Source organism: Schistocerca nitens, chromosome 7 (genome assembly GCF_023898315.1).
Source record: "Schistocerca nitens isolate TAMUIC-IGC-003100 chromosome 7, iqSchNite1.1, whole genome shotgun sequence".
NCBI classification, from domain to species: Eukaryota; Metazoa; Arthropoda; class Insecta; order Orthoptera; family Acrididae; genus Schistocerca; species Schistocerca nitens.
In genome coordinates this window covers 544,493,826-544,512,908 of record NC_064620.1, presented here as the reverse complement: position 1 = coordinate 544,512,908, position 19,083 = coordinate 544,493,826, and the positions used below count along the sequence as shown (strand labels likewise).

The 19,083-nt window shown below is 40.1% G+C and overlaps 1 non-coding gene across 1 annotated transcript; it reads right to left on the bottom strand.

The window, feature by feature from the left end:
- Nucleotides 1–18,114: 18,114 nt before the first annotated feature.
- Trnas-cga (transfer RNA serine (anticodon CGA)) lies at nucleotides 18,115–18,189 on the bottom strand. Its single transcript has one exon. It is a non-coding gene; the product is annotated as a tRNA-Ser (tRNA).
- Between the last annotated feature and the right edge of the window lie 894 nt (nucleotides 18,190–19,083).

Here is a 19,083-nt window from a genome sequence, read left to right as displayed (position 1 = left end):
CACATCGTCTGTAGATCTTCCATGTAGATGTTACAACTTGTATAACCACAACTCAAAATTATCAATCTAATTTTTAGAAGACTAACAATCCATAGATGAACAAAATGAAAAGCTTACAATTTCTTAGCACCATCTATACTTTGATATAAGAGCAAAGTATCCCACAGACCATTCGAAATTAAGACAGAAAATGATTATCAAGCATTGAGATGAAATATAGATAAGCTATTCTAGATCATAAATCCAATGAACCCTACCCAAAAAGCTTTAGATGAAAAATATAAAGAATTACTCCCAAGGTCACTGACGAAATTGGCTTCAACAAGTTAGAAGAATGGAATGTTTCAGATTGACGCGACAAATTCTAAATTACGTTCCATACACAAATGAAAGAGATCGTTGGATTGATGGTACAAGAGATGTATGACCGTAAGAGGCCACCAGGGCTATTATTTCACTCTATGATGATGATTGATGATGATGATGATGATGATGATGATGTGTGTACGTACACCTGATTAGTTTGGGTGTATTACTGAATGTTCGTCATCTACAGGTTAAAAAATAGTATGCTGGATTAAATTTAACAGAAATGAACAGATTGGCTATTGAGACTACCAATGTTACAACAGCAACACAAATTTCATAACAAGATAACGGTATTTCTTTACTGTACCTATAGAAAAGCAGAATAAATTATTTTACACTGGATTCAAGAAAATGCATTCTCACCTGTCAGATATTTTGTTAATGGACAAATGATGCAACATATTTGTGGCTGCGTAGTGAACTTATTGAGTTACTGGGAGCGTTTGTAAGGCGTAATGGCAGTAGTGTTCTTTTTTTCCTTATCATAATAGGCTACTATGCTCTTTCAACTTCTGTGGGGTGATTATGACGAATTTGATTATCGTGTGTATCTTTTTGTCTTTTTCCCACTTAAGGAGCACTTTGAAACTGGGCATTTGCTTGATGTATTTTGTGTTCTTATCCTGCAAAAACTTTTCACGAAAACATTCCATCTTTTTATTTGTGCTTCGGCCGTGTCGTACCAAACTTCTTTTAAGCTTCTTATTGAATCTGTGCTTTGTTGCTAGTGCTCCAGAAGCTTGACGGTTTATTACGACTTCTGTTATTCTTATGTCTTTTAAATCATCCTAACCAGCTGTCCTTTGAATTAAAAATGTTGGGTAGTCTTTTAGTGAGTCTACTGTCGTCCTTTCAATAAAAATGGTCATAGTATTTCAGATGTCTCTTGCGTATTGTGTTGCTGAACTTATCTATTAGCATCTGAAGGTCAGATCATCTCTTCATTATTTTTCATCAGTCTCTGATCGGTTTATACAGTCCAGCACGAATTCCTCTCTTGCGCCAATCTCTTCACCTTAGAGCAGCCCTTGCGCCATACGTCCTCACTCATTTGCTGAATTTATACCCTCTTGCCCCACAGTTTTTACCCTCTACCACTCCCTCAAGTGCGATCAAAACTATTCCCTGATCCTACAACACATATCCTCACATCCTATCCCTTTTTCTTTTCAACATTTTCCAGATATTTTTGTCCTTTACGATTATACAGAGAATCTCCTCATTTCTTATCCGTCCACCTAATTTTCAATACATTTCTGTAGCACCTCATCTCAATCGGTTCGCTTGCCTCCTTCTCAGATTTACACACAGTCCATGATTCTCTACCATATAATGCTGTGCTCCAAACGGACATTCTTAAAAATTTCTTCCTTGGAGTAAGGCCGATATTCGATACCAGCAGACTTCTCTTGGGCAGGAATTCCCTCTTTATGTGTGTTAGCCAGTTTTTTAAAATCGCCTTGCTTCGCCCGACATGCGTAGTTTTGTCCCAAGACATCAAAATTCCCTAACCTTGTCTATTTCGTGGTCAAGTTCATTGTTAATCTAATTTCCGCTACTCCTCATTACTTTGGTCTTTCTTCGGTTTTCTCTCAGTCCATAGTGTGTATTCATTACACTGTTTATTTCATTCAAATGTAGTTCTTCACTTTCACTGATGAGAGCAATGTCATCATCGAATCTTATCGTTGATTTTCTGTCACCATGAATTTTAATTGCGCTCATAGACCTTCTTTTACTTCCATCACTATATCCTTGATGGGGAGGTGAAACAGTAGAGATAAAACGCTGCATCAGTGTATTACAAGCTTTTTAATTCTAGCACTTCGTTCTTGGTCTTCCATTCTGATCGTCCCATCTTGGTCCTTCTACATATTGTATTTTTCCAGTCTTTCCCCACTGCTTATTTCTTCAGAATTCTGACTATATTGTTCCATTTCACATTCAAAAACACAAATCCTTTGAACGGGCCTCAATTTTTCGTAAGTCTTGCTTCCGTTATCAACCTCATAACATCCTCTCTGACATCTTTACCTTCCATAAAGCCCAGCTGCACTCGCGGTCTAAGGATAGCGTCTTGGGTTATTAATCAAAACGTCCTCGGTCCTGGGATCGAAACCCGCCACTGCTTAAAATTTGATTAATAATCAGCAATGACGGCTGAAGACTTGAGGCATAAGAAGACACCCTCATTCTGCCACCGGCCTTGTCAAAGAGGGTGGAGGAGCGGTCAGATGTTCAGGTTACTCTCTTGTCCTAGGGATGGGAAACTGCCCCTAAAGGCGGAAGAATAAGCAATTATCAACGGCATGAGGATGCAGAAAGCAATGGAAACCTCTGCATTAAAGACACATAACGTGTATCCACAGGACACATGGCCTGTAAATTGAAAAAATGTCATTATGATCTCTCCATTTCAAAAGATTCCGGAATAGTCCCCCACTCTGATCTCCGGCAGGAGACTGCCAAGGGGGAGGTGACCCTGAGAAAAAGATTGAGTAATCAACTAGAGGATAACGTTCTACGAGTCGGGGCGTGGAATCTCAGAAGCTTGAACGTGGTAGGGAAACTAGAAAATCTGAAAAGGGAAATGCAATGGCTCACTCTACATATTGTAGTGGTCAGTGAAGTGAAATGGAAAGAAGACAAGGATTTCTGGTCAGATGAGTATAGGGTAGTATCAACAGCAGCAAAAAATGGTATGACTGGGGTAGGATTCGTTATGAGTAGAAAGGTATGGCAGAGACTGTGTTACTGTGAACAGCTCAGTGACAGGATTGTTCTTATCAGAATCGACCCCAAACCAACACTGCCAACGGTACTTAGGGTATATATGTCGACGTTGCAAGCTGATAATGAAGAGATAGAGGAAGTATATGAGGATATTGAAAGGGAAATACAGTAAAGGGAAACGAAAATCTGATAGCCGTAGGGGACTGGAATGCAATTGTAGGGGAAGGAGTAGAAGAAAAGGTTACAGAAGAATATGGGCTTGGGACAAGGAATGAGAGAGTAGAAAGACTAATTGAGTTCTGTAATAAATTTCAGCTAGTAACAGAGAATACTCTGTTCTAGAATCACAAGAGGAGGAGGTAACCTTGGAAAAGGCCGGGTGATACGGGGAGATTTCAGTTAGATTACATCATGGTCAGACAGAGATCCCGAAATCAGATTCTGGATTGTAAGCCGTAATCAGGGGCAGATATAGACTCAGATCACAATGTAGTAGTGATGAATAGTAGGCTGAAGTTTAAGAGATTAGTCAGGAAGACTCAATACGCAAAGAAGTGGGATACGGAAGGTCTAAGGAATGACGAGATACGCTTGAAGTTCTCTAAGGTTATACATATTGCAATAAGCAATAATTCAGTAGGCAGTACAGTTGAAGAGGAATGGAAATCTCTGAAAAGGGCCATCACAGAAGTTGGAAAGAGAAACATAGGCACAAAGAAGGTAACAGCGAAAAAAATATGGGTAACAGAAGAAATATTTCAGTTGATCGATGAAAGGAGAAAGTACAAAAATGTTCCGGGAAACTCAGAAACACAAGTCGCTGAGGAATGAAATAAATATGACGGGTAGGGTAGCTACGACGTAATGGCTGCATGAAAAACGTGAAGAAATCGGAAAAGTAATGATTGTGGGAGGGACAGTCTCAGCATACAGGAAAGTCATGGGTAGTAACGTTAAGAGTGCAACGGGAATTCCACTGTTAAATGCAGAGAAGAGGGCGGAATGGATGGACAGAATACATTGAATGCGTCTATGATGGGGAAGATTTGTCTGATATGATAGAAGAAGAAACAGGAGTCTATTTAGAAGAGATAGGGGATCCAGTGCTAGAATCCGAATTTAAAAGTGTTTTCGAGGGCTTAAGATCAAATAAGGCAAAAGGCATAGATAAGGTTCATCAGAATTTCTAAAATCTTTGAGGGAAGTGGAAACAAAACGACTGTTCACGTTGGTGTGTAGAACGAATGAGTCTGGCGACATACCATCTGACTTTCGGAAAAATATCATCCATACAATTCCAAAGACTGTAAGAGCTGACAAGTGCGGGAATTATCACCCGATCAACTGAATAGCTCATGCATCCAAGTTGCTGACAAGAATAATATACAGAAGAATGGAAAAAGAAAACTGGTGATGCGCTAGATGACGATCAGTTTGGCTTAGAAAAGGTAAAAGCACCAGAGAGGCTATTCTGACGTCGCCATTGATAATGGAAGCAAGACTAAAGCAATATCAAGACACGTTCATAGGATTTGTTGACCTGGAAAAAGCATTCGACAATGTAAATTGGTGCAAGATGTTCGGAATTCTGGGAAAAATGGGGGTAAGCTGTAGGGAGTGACGGGTAATATACAATATGTACAAGAGCAAAGAGGGAATAATAAGAGTGGACGAGGAAGAACGAAGTGTACAACATCTGCAGGTTATAAGGACCTCCTTGTGCAACACGTGATTCCAGGTTTGCAAGACGGACCATCGGTTGTAGGATTTTCAGTCTGGAACCGTGCGACCGCTACGGTCGCAGGTTCGAATCCAGCCTCGGGCATGGATGTGTGTTAAGTCCTTAGTTTAGTTAGGTTTAAGTAGTTCTAAGATCTAGGGGACTGATGACCTCAGATGTTAACTCCCATAGTGTTCAGAGCCATTTGAACCATTTGAGCACTGGAACTACGCTTTTCTTAAAAGCAAAAATGGGTAAAAACATCTTCTGTCTACAAAGCACGTTAACATAAAGTTTGAAAAAGTAAGAATGATGTCAGTACGGCAGTGCAAGCGCGTGAGGTATTCATTAACAAAAGATACGACATACTGTCACGAAATTTTGAAACATTTTCAAACACGCTAACTTTACACCAAAGCATTGGGCGATAGCGAATCGTGAACAGTGAGAAAATCGGACAAGATTAACTGAGTGCATTTGAAATGTAGAGCTTAAGAATTATGTTGATAGGTGAAACGAAGACATGGTAGAAAGAATATGTGGGGAAAATAGTAAGCATGAAACCACTAACTTAAGAAAATGTAGATGAATGTGACATCTGCTGAGGCTACCAGGAATAGTTCCCCTGAACCTGGAAGAAGACGCGTAATGGAAAGATTGTAGTTAGGAATACGAAAAACATGTCACTTAGGAATTTTGGAATGGCAAATGTAGAGAAATGAAACGATAAGTAGACGTTAAGAAGAGGCAGAATACGGCATTGAATCATTCGCAAAAATAGTCACTGTAAAGCTAATAAATGCTCTCTGCGTGAAAGACGTTAGCCGTAAAACAATGCAGGAAATATTTGCAACGAAAATTAAGTAACCCTTGAGCCTACATATTGTTTATTTGTGCCCTTAATGCTTTTCTATTACAATGAAAATTTTAAGTATCCTGATTACTGAGTTATCAGTTTCCTCCGTCATAGTAGATGTTTATCAGGGGCATTGATAGCAGAATGAAAACATTGCCATAGTAGTGAATCATTTTACTGTATTATTCATGGACAAATTTCTAAATTTTCGCGTCTATTATTCGGTGTACTGATAGAGTTGATAGTGATATTTTTCGGTGGCTATCGTGTCAAATTGGTGAACGTAGCTTTTAGTAGGCGCACGCAGCTTGTACACAAAATTTTGCAAACGTACTTGTTCGTCGCACAGCAAGATTATGCAAATGAAGGACGTTTTGAGGAAAAGCAATACAGACCAGATAACGTCACTGCATCGATAAGACAATGGCGCGCTCCACGACGTCAAGAATATAAGATCCAATTTTAAATCAGCCATCGGATTACTATAAATTAAATAGATTCCATAATTAACCTGTGAATATTGTGAATTTTTGCGAAGAAAGCCAACTAGCTAATTAAGAAATTTATTACAACGTTTAGTTTACTACCATAGTCAAGTCAAAACTGAAAATTTGGTAACAATTTTAGCGCCAGTCGGAATGAACTATGAGTCAGCGGGCCATCAACTTCCGAGTTTTGAGTTTTGATATAATGATGGTAATAACTTAAACGTCATAATTTATGAAAATACATCGAGCAATTTGATGGAATTACACGGAAAAAGAATTACCGACCAGATAATGAAGCTGTCACATCCGAAAAATAATGTGGATAGTTACAGTTTTCTCTATTTTCAGTTGCAATTTATAGACGTAAATGTACAATGGCTGGATTGAAAGCAACACCGACGTGACAACGATGGAGTGGGAAGAGCATCGGTCGACTTCTTTCTGATTATTTCGTACTGGGAAAAAAACTGTTCAGACTTATAGAAAACAGGCGCTTCCTCTTTGTGAATGCAAAAGTCTCGAGGCTTAGAAGCGCGCCTGTATGTAGATCGCGAACGGTGAGAAAATCAGCTGCGCTCCCCTGGCCTCCTCGCCCCATCTGATGACGATAATGATGATTGATACTCGCATCGTACATCAGTGAATTAATCCTCGAGCGCCAATAGCTTGTCGCGATCAATATTTGTGTAGTGCAGTTAGAAACACGTAGCGTATTGTTAATTACTGCCACTCACATGATTGATTGTGTCCTGTCTAAGTGTGCGTGCGTGACTGTGTGTGTGTGTGTCCGTCGGTGTGTACGTATCAAATGGACGTTGGGTGCAGGGCCGCGCATTCGATTCGAAACACCCGTTTATGCTATTAGCTTGATGAATGTGGTGCGAATGCTGGCGAGACGAGCAATAAAAAGCGAAGGCAGCGCCGATGGAATGAGCGATAGCGGATATCATCTGAAATAATCCTATCAAATTGCACGCCCTCGGCGGCAGATAATTGTGAAATCGGAGTAAAAAATTGAACACACGCCCATTTATCAGTAAACAATGAACCAGATGTTACACAGGAAAGCCGCAGATTATTGAGGGACGGAAAAAAAGTGCTGGCACAAAATTTAATGTATTCCACTCTCAGTGACGGAAATATAAGCTGTATGAAAACGCGGCACACTCATTACAAAGCTGAAATCAAAACGAGGCGTATTCGTCTTCGTGGAGTTACTTAGAAGAAAGTTTCCAAATTCATTCTCCAGAACGCTTCACTTTATTTCAATATGAGTGGCTTAGGGCCAGCTGCCCGTCGTCACATATATTATATAAAAACATTTTATAATTACCACTGGTTCAAACCCAAATGGTTCATAATTTAAGTCTATAAAGCTTCAAGATTATTAAGAAATTAACAGTAATACAAATTTGTGCAAAATACCATTTGTTACAGTTACACAGTAGTCTGTCAAATATGGAACTAAACTTGACTTAGCCATACACCAGCCTGCTGCGGGTTTATATACAACTTTTACGAAAAGTAATTGGTGCAACAACTAAAGAGCTGAAAAGCGTCAGCTATTTCTTATGTAATTCATAAGAAAATGCTGTTATTTATAGCATGAAACACTAATTTGGAGTTTAATAGCAATAAAATCTTTTGAAAGAACTTTATAAAACAATTATCGAAATTTTTAAAAATATTTTTATACGGATCCTACTTTATGTAAAGTTTGTAGAGCTCGAAAGTACCATCGATGGACTAACGTCATACATACAAGATGTACCTAAATGTAACAACTGAAAAGTCGATGGGGATTTATTATAACTAAAAACTTTAAAAGAGCTTTAAAACACTCCCAAAATATCTTCTCCTCCTTTCAAATTTGGCGATCGAAGAGCCAGTAGTGCTCAAGAGTGCCCTCTGTGGACTACGACCGACAAACGAGAGGAGGAGATATTTTTGGGACATATTAAACCTATTTTAAAGTTTTTAATAATAATAATGGTCCTATGGATGTGTCTTCTGTTATATTTAGGAACATCTTTTCTGTATTACATGGGTTCACACAGGCCACTTTCGAGCGCTACGAACTCTGAACCTGGTAGGATCATTATAAAAAATATTTTTAAAGATTTTGGATAGTTGTTTTCTAAAGTTTTTTGAAAAAATTTGAATGCTATTACACACTCCACATCAGTATTTCATGCTATACATAGGAGCATTTCTTATGAATTACATGAAATCACTCTCTACAAATAGAGGACGCTTTTCAGCGTTATAGGTGTTGTAACCTCCCCGCAGAATTAAAAAAAAAAATAATGGAATGGAACCATGCGTAACATCCCCACAAAAATCAAGGAATGAAAATTGACCAAAAACTCACAATAATATTAATTAAATAATGAACCATGAACCAAATGTAACGTCCTAACAGAAATAATAATATCTGGTAAATTTTATAAGGACAGCAGCGCTGACCTTCGGCCCTGTATTCTGAATAACAAAAGCAAAATTCTTACCTCAATAAAAACTGCAACTATATCTGCTCTTATCTATCGACAGAGCTTCGTGCAATGCTGGCGTATATATATATATATATATATATATATATATATATATATATATATATATATATATATATATATATATATATATTGATTCTTGGAAGGAATGCATAGGAAATATTCTTTAAATTGAAATGAATGCTTTTTCTTCAAAAGAGTGGAAAAATTCTTTAAATTGAAATGAATACTTTTCTTTAAAAGAGTTACTTTATAAAAAAATTATTATTGGGGCATTTTTTCTGAACAAATTAAATTACAATTAACATACATTATTAAATATTCGCAAGGCTGCTTCTTTACCTCCTACAACAATACTCATCCTCCAGAGTCCTGACCAGAGTCGCGACCAGAGCACACAGCCGACGCATGCCGACTCCCTACTACCGTATCCGACTGACTACTACTGCACACTCGCGCAGACAAGCGCAGACTGACTTCTACAGTCGACTCGCGCTGAATAGCGCAGACTGACTTCTACTGTCGACTCGCGCAGACTCGCGACAAACAACAACTAACAATAAACTACTCTCTGGTCAGAGATTCTGTCATGCCTCGCCCATCGCCGGCGAAGCGTACACCTTACAGTGTTGCACCAACCAGTGTTCTTAAAAATTATTTACAAGGCCGCAGTAGACTAGTGTATGTTAGTTATAACAGTGAACTTACAGTTCAGTATTCGACAGGTTACTCTGTAGCTATAACAAATGGAATGTTTCACAAATTTCTATTATAACCAATTTCTTAAGAATATTGAAGCTTTGTCAGCTTAAAATATTAACCATTTGTAATTTGAACCAATGACATTTATAAGGTAAAGATCTGAAGATGGACAGCTGGTCCGAAACTGATTATATCGAAATAAAGGAAAGCGATGTGAAGACTGAATTCCGACGCTACTTTACAAGACTGAAAGCCTATGAAAAATCTGTTCCAAATCTAGTAAAGAACATATGGAGTTGGGGAATATTTGATTTTCAACTGCTACCTCAGGAAGATTTGGTAATGGACACCTGCTCAAGGAATCACTGTTCTAGAGTCATGCCTGATTTCGGGTACCTTGCAGTGGAATTTTAAGCAGGTTACTTAAGCCACGCCACTGGAGACGAATAGCTATTTATATGTAATTTTTCGAGATGTCTAGAGCTTCATGTATATGCAGGAGAAGAGAGTGGTTGGAGAAGCATGACGGAAAATAAGTAAAAATAATCATTCGCCACTGATCATTATTTGGATGGAATTGTGTAACCTCGCGGCCGTACGTCTAAGATACATTACTGCTCAAGTCGACGGAATTAGGTTATGAAGTCAAATGTTTGTCGAGGAATGTCATTGTAAATCTCGTTTGAAATAAAGAGCTTATGTTTTATTCACTCCTAAAGTAGCAACCGTGTTTTCAAGTCAAAAAACAGAAATTTAGCAAGGCAAGCAGGAGTGGTTTGGTAGTTACACGTTAACGATTTTAGATGAGACATTGGCAAGAGCTTTAAATCAGACGATATGAACATGAAGTTGACTTACTTGACTTAATTCCTTTTACTCCGTTGTGGAGCATAGGGCACATATTAGAGCTCTCCATCTGACGCTGTTCGTTGCCATCTTCTTGATGTTACTCCTGGAGTGGCCAACGGCTGCCACCTCAGCTTCAAGAATCCTGCTCCAGGTCGACCTCGGTCTGCCTCTCCTTCTTGCTCCTTGTGGGTTCCATTCTGAAGCCTGCTTTGGAATGAGTTGAGGGCCTCTTCTCTGTGTCCAATCCATCTCCATTTACTTTCTTTTACGATTATTTCGGCTTTCCGTTGTTGGTTGCGTTGCCATAGTTCTTGGTTTGAGGTAAAATTTGGCCAGCGTACTCCCAGTATATTGCTCAAACATTTATTGATGAAGGTTTGTACTCTCGTTTCAATTTGTGCTGTCACTTTCCACGTCTCACACCCGTAAAAGAGAACAGATTTTACGTTCGAGTCAAAGATGTTAAGCTTTACTTTCAACAATATTTCACAAGATGTCCAAACTGGTCGCAGCTGGGCAAAGGCCCCTTTTGCCTTTTTGATCCTACTTTCGACGTCTTCTGTCGCCCTCCATTTTTGGAAACAATACTTCCCAGATAACAAAAGCTCTCCACCTGTTCAATCTCCTCTTCTTTCACGGCTAGTGCATCCTTGTTCTTACTGTTAATCCTAATCTCTGTGAGCTTCTGTTTCCAATTCCTTCTCACTCATATCCTAAAAAGTGTGGGACAGAAGGCAGATGTCGTCCGCAAAGTCCAGGTCCTCAAGGCGATCACATAGAGTCCACTGTACACCTCTCCTCCTCTCTCGGGTTACCTTCTTCACGACACCATCTAATATCAGCAAAAACAACAGTGGTGAAAGCAAACAACCCTGCCTTATTCCAGAATTTAAAAAGTTGTTAAAGAATTGCTAAAGTTACACATTACATAAACTGCAAGTAATATGTTTAAAAGTCTTCATTTACAGCAGCTGTGGTAACATATTAGAGAGAACTCGCAGATCAATCCTCATACATACTAACACAGTGTTTTAAGTAACAGAACCCAGTACGTTGTCCTCGACGGCGAGTGTTCATCAGCGACAAGGGTATCTTAATGGGGGTAGGACGTCAAACGGGCCGACTTGGAGCAGGAGAGGCATCACAGGACATTTTAATTTCCACTGTCTTCACTTTTACAAATAAATTCATAAAACTTTGTCAGCAAGACCAGGAAGGATTCAGAATTTACACTCACAGCAGTGAAAGTTTGAAAACATAACAAAATAATTTTTTTTTAAATGTGAAATTTCATCATTTTTTTCACTTACTAATGGCAGCATTTGTTGCTATAGGTACACTTTTCTTCATAAGTAAGAGAGATTCTTCGATAAATTTTGCACAGCACACAAACCATACTCAAAGGTGTATGAAACTCTAGAATTTTACAAATCTATTAAAAACTGTGGTAAAATTTGAGGTAATTAACTAGATTGTGTTTTTTCTAAACATGAAGTTTAAAATATAACAGCTCATTGGTTTTTTCATAAATTAAATAAATTCTAGAGCTTCATACACCTGTAAGTATTGTTTGTATGCTGTGCAAAATTCATCGAAGAATCTCTCTAACTTATGAAGAAAAGTGTACCTATAACAACAAATGCTGCCATTAGTAAGTGAAAGAATGATGAAATTTCACAAGGAAAAAAAAAATTATTTTGTCATATATTCGATCTTCCACTGTAATGAGTGTGAATCCTGAATCCTTCCTGGTGATGCTGACAAAGTTTTATGAATTTATTTGTAAAAGTATATACAGTGGAAATTAAAATGTCCTGTGATGCCTCTCCTGCTCCAAGTCGGCCCGTTTGACATCCTACCGCCATTAAGATACCCTTGTCGCAGATGAACACTCGCCGTCGAGGACAACGTACTGGGTTCTGTTACTTAAAATGCGAGCCATTCGCATATCTGTCATATGTTGCAGTGTTTTATGTAATTTTAATTCCATACCATTTATATGTGAAGAAACGCTGTGGTCGTGCAGGAAAGGTTCTACCTGTCAAAAATAGCATGTTTCTAAAAAAAAATCTGACAGTTGCCCAATTACAGGCATGAATTGCACACAAAATTTCCAGATGTCATGCATTTTGGCAGCTTATAGTTAGTAAGTATGTAAGCGGGAGATCCCGGGTTCGAGTCCCGGTCGGAGCACACATTTTCAACATGTCCCCAATGACGTATATCAACGCCTGTTTGCAGCTAGGGTGTCGATTTAATTATCATTTCATTCTCGAGAAGCTGCTCGGTCACCAATGGCATCTGTTCTTTCGGGAACAGATACTACTTTCATATATAGTTAAAATATGGCTACCCGGCCATTGACCTTCTTGTGCGAACGCAAACGCTATGTCCCATCTCGTACGGGACTTGGCTGATTAATGTGCCACGAGGAATGGGTGTGTGTGATAGGCAAACATCTATCAAGCGCACTACGAATATAGTGTTGTGGACATGGGAATGTGGGTCTCACGGGGAGCGTACAAGGGATAAGTCCCTGCAGGCGGAGTATCCTCTGTGTCCTCGGTGGCTCAGGTGGATAGAGCGTCCGCCATATAAGCATGAGATCCCGGGTTCGAGTCCCGGTCGGGGCACACATTTTCAACATGTCCCCAATGATGTATATCAACGCCTGTTTGCAGCTAAAATCATCATTTCATTCTAGAGAAGCTGCAAGGTCATCAATGGTATCTGTTTATTTTTATTTTATTTTATTTATTTATTTATTTTTTATCTACAGTTATCAATTGTTGCTTCTGTTGAGAGGGTAATACCCACAAATTCCATTGAGGTGTTCCAGTCGTCAGTCGCAATGTTATGATTTATGTTCAAAACTGGCTGGTATAATCGTAGATAAATTTGTACTGGTATTGATAGTTTCTTCTCTCCATATGTCAAAGTGAAACCTTTCAGTATTTTTACCACAGCACAAATACGTAATTCGTTTTAGAGTCTGCAAGATGTTGCATTTTTGACTATATTTATTCGATTTGCTGGGAATGTACATTTTGAAGCCACAACGTCCACGGAAACCTACCAACGTCTTGTTCCATTAGCACCAATTGAGAATTCTTACTGAATGAATTTCTTATTTCTGTAGTGATACATGCTGGGTCCTTTTTTGCGCTCCTCTCTTTATTCAGCATTGTCGAATTAGAGGCGTTTTATAAGTATATGAAAACGCAGAGGAAACATACGTAGTGTCTTCCAGTTCGACCCACGGCTATAGTGAAGAGTTAACTAGGAAGTGATAAGTGAAGCAGGATGTCAGTGCTGGGATTGGGTCACGTAATGACGGACGGAAGAGGACGTGTCGTTAATCGCTGGAGAAAGTAGTACTCTCGCGGACATAGAGGCAGTTTTATGGCGGTGAAAGTCAGAAGATTGTTTGTAGAAGAGAGAATTGAAGAACTGAACCGGAGGAAGCTGTTTGCATACGCAGAAACGAGGAGATGTCAGAAGCTTCCAGAAAACTGTCATCAGAGAATTATTGCAGTGGAAGAGGTAGGTTTGAGAAGAAAAATTGCAATGGAAGACGTAGTTTTGAGAAGAAATATTGCAGTGGAAGACGCAGTTTTGAGAAGAAATACGACTTGATATAATCAATAAAGAAGAGAACAATAAACAGTTTCATCATGAAAACACGAACATATTGTGAATCAGCTAGGGTAGTCTATTAACAGTTATCAGCATTATTTTAACTGAGGATAGACCGTGTATTGGGTCAGTGCTATCGGCAGTGTTCTGGAAAGTGGGTCTTTAGCAACCTTTTGTATTTAAAGCACTTAGACTGTGGTTGGACTATCTGCTGTAGAGATAATTCCTGAGAAGACCAAAGTGCAAATTACCCTAGGACTGAGAGTTTAGAAATGAAACGGACGCCACGCTACTGAAATACATCGCTACATAGATAGGCGTTCATGTTGTGCGCTTAAAACAGGGTTCATACTTCTACCCGTGCACACCCCACTCACATGCTCTTTGTATGAAATTTTAGAGTTTTGACACGAGCGTTTTTAAGATGAGGTTACTCAGCTGAGATGCGGCAGGATTTTACCTTTTATCTTCTAAAATGATTTTTTTCACTGACAAGATAGCACCCAGCGTCTTGTCCCTTTCCCGTGAGTTGCCAAACATCTGCCGCACGGCGGCACCAGTGATCGTCAGCGGCAGAAGAAGCTTCCCAGATGAGCCAAGGTAAGGTTGCAGTGATTCACCTCTGGTGCTGAACATTGTTCTACGTTTCTGTAAGCACAAAAAATGGTTCAAATGGCTCTGAGTGCTATGTGACTTAACTTTGAGGTCATCAGTCCCATAGAACTTAGAAATACTTACACCTAACTAACCTAAGGACATCACACACATCAATGCCCGAGGCAGGATTCGAACCTGCGACCGTAGCGGTCGCGCAGTTCCAGACTGTAGCGCCTAGAACCGCTCGGCCACCCCGGCCGGCCTGTGAGCACATACAACATTGAAAGCATACATGCTTGATTGTAAATTAGCAATGTGAACGACTACTACGGTATTAATACTGTAATCATGAAGCCTTATCAAATACATTCATTTACAACACTTCAGATTCACCTACATTTAACGAGAGCATAGTCTGACCGTTACGATCCGACACCACGTAAAAGAAGTTTCATAAAAGAAATTTCATGTAGCTGTTCGTTTTTTAGAGTTAATTTTATACAAAAACAGTCCTGTTAATTTCAATAATTCATAAATATTTATACATAAGTGACTCTAAAAAGCCACATACATTAGTACGCCTCCGGTATTTCAGTAGGCAGCCCTGTTGCAAGTTTCATTTATGTTATAATGTAATATACAGGGTAACAATCTAGGAATCGGGAAGTGGATTGTCGGCAGTTTCCAAGTGGTAGGGCGAAAAGAAAATCTGGAAAGGGAAATGCTAAGGCTCTGTGTAGATATGGGGGCCTCAGTGAAATGAAACGGAAAGAAGAAAGGGACTTCTGCTCAGACGAGTATAGGGCAATATCAACAGCACCAGAAAATGGTATAACGGATGTGGGGTTCCTTACGAATAGGAAGGTAGGGCGGAGACTGAGTTGCTGTGAACAGTTCAGTGTTAGGTTTGTTCTCATCAGAATCGACAGATAACCAACACCGACAATAATAGTTCAGATATACATGCCAACGTCGCAAGCAGAAAGTGAAGAGATGAGGACATAGAAAAGATGAAGAGATAGAGAAGGTATGTGTTGATTGAACGGGTAATTCTGTACGTAAATGGAGATGAAAATAGTCGTGGGGGACTAGAATGTAGTGGAAGGAGTAAAAAAAGGGGTATGGGAGAGTTTGGGCTTAGTAGTAGGAATGAGTGAGGAGAATGACTAATTGAATTCCACAAATTTTAGCTAGAAATAGCGAACAGCCTTTTCAAGAATCATAAGAGGACGAGGTATACTTGGAAATGGCCGGGAGATACAGAAGATGCTAGTTATATTACGTCATGGTCAGGCAGAAATTCCGAAATCAGATATTCGATTGTGAGGCGTAGCCAGGAGCAGATATAGACTCAGATCACAATTTACTAGTGATGAAGCTGAAGTTTAAAACACCAGTCACGAAGAATCAATGCGGATAGAAGTGGGACACGGAAGTACCAAGGATGAAGATAAACCCTTGAGGTTGTCTGAGTTTATAGATACTGCAGTAATGAATAGGTCAGTAGGGAGTTCCGTTGAAGAGGAATAGATACCTCTAAAAAGGGCAAGTTGGAAAGAAAATATGGGCATGAGAACGATAACTGCGAAGAAACTGTGGGTAACAGAAGAAATACTTCACTTGATCGACGAAAGATTGAAGTACAAAAATGTTCAGGGAAATTCAGTAATACAGATATACAAGTCAATTAGGAATGAAATAAATAGAAACAACAGGGAAGCTAAGGAGAAATGACTGCACGAAAAATGTGAAGGAGTAGAAAAAGAAATGATTGTCGGAAGGACTGGCTCAGCATACAGAAAAGTCAAACAACCTCTATTAAATTAAAATCAAGGACTGTAACATTAAGTGTGCAGTGTGAAATGCACTCTTAAATGCAGAAGAGAGAACGGATGGGTGGAAACTTTACATTGGAGCACATAGGTGGAAAGAGTACATAGAAGGCCTCTATGACGGAGAGAACTTGTCAGATTACGTAATGGAACAAGAAACAGGAGTCAACAAAGAACGGATAAGAATTCCAATATTAGAATCAGAGTTTAAAAGAGCTTTGGACGACTTAGGATCAAATAGGGCAGAAAAAGTAGGTAACATACCATAGGAATTTCTAAAATCATGGGGCGGAATGACAACAAAACGACTACTAACGTTGGCGTGCAGAATTTATGAGTCTGGCAATATACCGTCACACTTTCGGAAAACCATAATGCACAAAATTCCAAAGACAGCAAGAGCCATCAAATGAGAGAATAATCGCACAATCAGCTTAACAGCTCAAGCATCCAAATTGCTGATAACAATAATATACAGAAGAGCTGAAAAGAAAATTGATGGTGTGTTATATACGACAACTGTCAGTTTTACTTTATGAATGGTAAAGGCACCAGAGAGGCAGTCCTACGTTGCGTCTGATAATGGAAGCAAGGATGAAGAAAACTCAAGACTTTTTCATAGGATTTATTTACGTGAAAGAAGCGTTCGATTGTGCATGATATTCGAAATTCAGCCAAAACTAGGGATAAGATACAGGGAGAGACAGGTAATAAACAATATGTACAAGAACCAAGAGGGAACCATAGGACTGGAAGATCAAGAAGAAAGCGTTCGAATTAGAAAGGCCTTTACACTGGATTGCAGTCCTTCGCCCTTACTGTTCAATCTATACATCTAAGAAGCAATGACGGAAATAAAAGAAAGAGTCAAGAGTGGGATTACAATTCAAAGTGAAAGGATATCAGTAAAAACAGTCGCTGATGACATTGCTGTCCTCACTGAAAGTGAAGAAGACGGAGTAAGGAGGACATAAAAAGCAGACTACCAGTGGCAAAAAGGGCATTCTTCACCAAGAGAAGCGCACTAGTATCAGACATAGGCCTTAATTTCAGGAAGAAATTTCTTAAAATATATGTTTGGAGCGGAGCTTTGTATGGTAATGAAAAGCCGGAATAGAAGATAATCGAAGCATTTGAGGTGTCGTGCTACAGACGAATATCAAAAATTAGGTGGACTGACGAGGTAAGGAATGAAGAGGTTCTCCGCAGAAGCGGTGAGGAAAAGGAATATATGGAAAACACTGAAAAGGAGGACAGGCTGATAGGACATCTGTTAAGACATCAGGAAATAACTTCAATGGTACTAGAGGGAGTTGTAGAGGGTAAAAACTGCAGAGGAAGACAGAGATTGCTGGATTTGGCAGGATGAACATGTTTGGGTGAGTCGTTCAATCTCTTGGTTCATGCCCGGTCGGTAAGTGAACCTTACAGCCTGGAGTTTAGTTCGGGATGCCTCCCAGTGACCTTGGTTCAATAGTTGCAGGACGTGTTGACGAAAGAACAAGGAAACACTGCTCGTGGCTGTCGCTCGTCGGAAACGTGTAGAATTACTCCATCGAGCAACATGAGCTGATGGCGGTCATAAAGAATTTACCGAATGCCACGGAAGCCTTGGCCATCAATGAAGTATGTGACTCCGTATTTGTTGGACTACCTAGTCGCTACTGATTGCCTCCGCGACCCGGGAGCTGGTAATTGGAAAAGAATCTACGGCGGCCTCTGCTTCTTCATCGACGTGAAAACACAGAAGTTCTTGAATGAAATTTTCACTCTACGCTGTAGAGTGTGCGCTGATATGAAACTTCCTGGCAAATTAAAACTGTGTCCCGGACCGAGATTCGAACTCGGGACCTTTGCCTTTCGCGGGCAAGTGCTCTACCAACTGAGCTACCCAAGCACAACCCCCAGGCTGTGGCTAAGCCATGTCTCCGCAATATCGTTTCTTCCAGGAGTGCTAGTTCTGAATGGTTCGCAGGAGAGCTTCTGTGAAGGTAGGAGACGAGGTACTGGGGGATTTAAAGCTGTGAGGACGGGGCGTGACTCGTGGTTCGGTAGCTCAGTTGGTAGAGCACTTGCCCGCGAAAGGCAAAGGTCCCGAGTTCGAGTCTCGGTCCGGCACACAGTTTTAATTTGCCAGGAAGTTTCGCAGAATTTCTTCTTTGTTGAACGCTGGATCGGGTCCCATGGAAGGTAGGAGAGGGCGTCAGCATTGGCATGCTCAGTCGTGCTGCAGAAGTGAATCTCATGCTGGTAGCACTTCAAAAATAAAGCCCAGCGCTGGAGGCGGTGAATAGTCCTGTCTCGGATTTTCGCTGCTTGACCGAATAAGGAGATCAGCGATTTATGGTCTGTGACGAGGTGAAACTTGGTGCCATAAGAAAACGTGGAATTTCTTTAATGCGAAGATGATAGCCAGCGCTTTTTTTTCTATTTGAGAGAACCTGCGTTGGGTGTCAGCTAATATTTTCGATGCATAGGCCACAGGGTGCTCAGTGCCCTTGGCCTCCCTGTGTGCCAGGACCGCTCCGACGACTGTATCAGAGGAGTCCATTGCAGTAACTGTCTGCTTCGTTCTATCGAAACGTGCGAGGCATGGTGCCGTCAACAACTGGGGTTTCGACATGTGGAAGGCGCGCTCGCCAGCTGGTGTCCACTGGAAAGGATCCCGTTTTTTGCATGACTGGCACAAGGGGCGGTTTGTGTTGCTGCTCCGGGTAAAAACATTCGATAATACGATATCTTCTCCAGAAAGGAAAGAAGTTGCTGATAGGTTTTATTATGGCTTGGACAC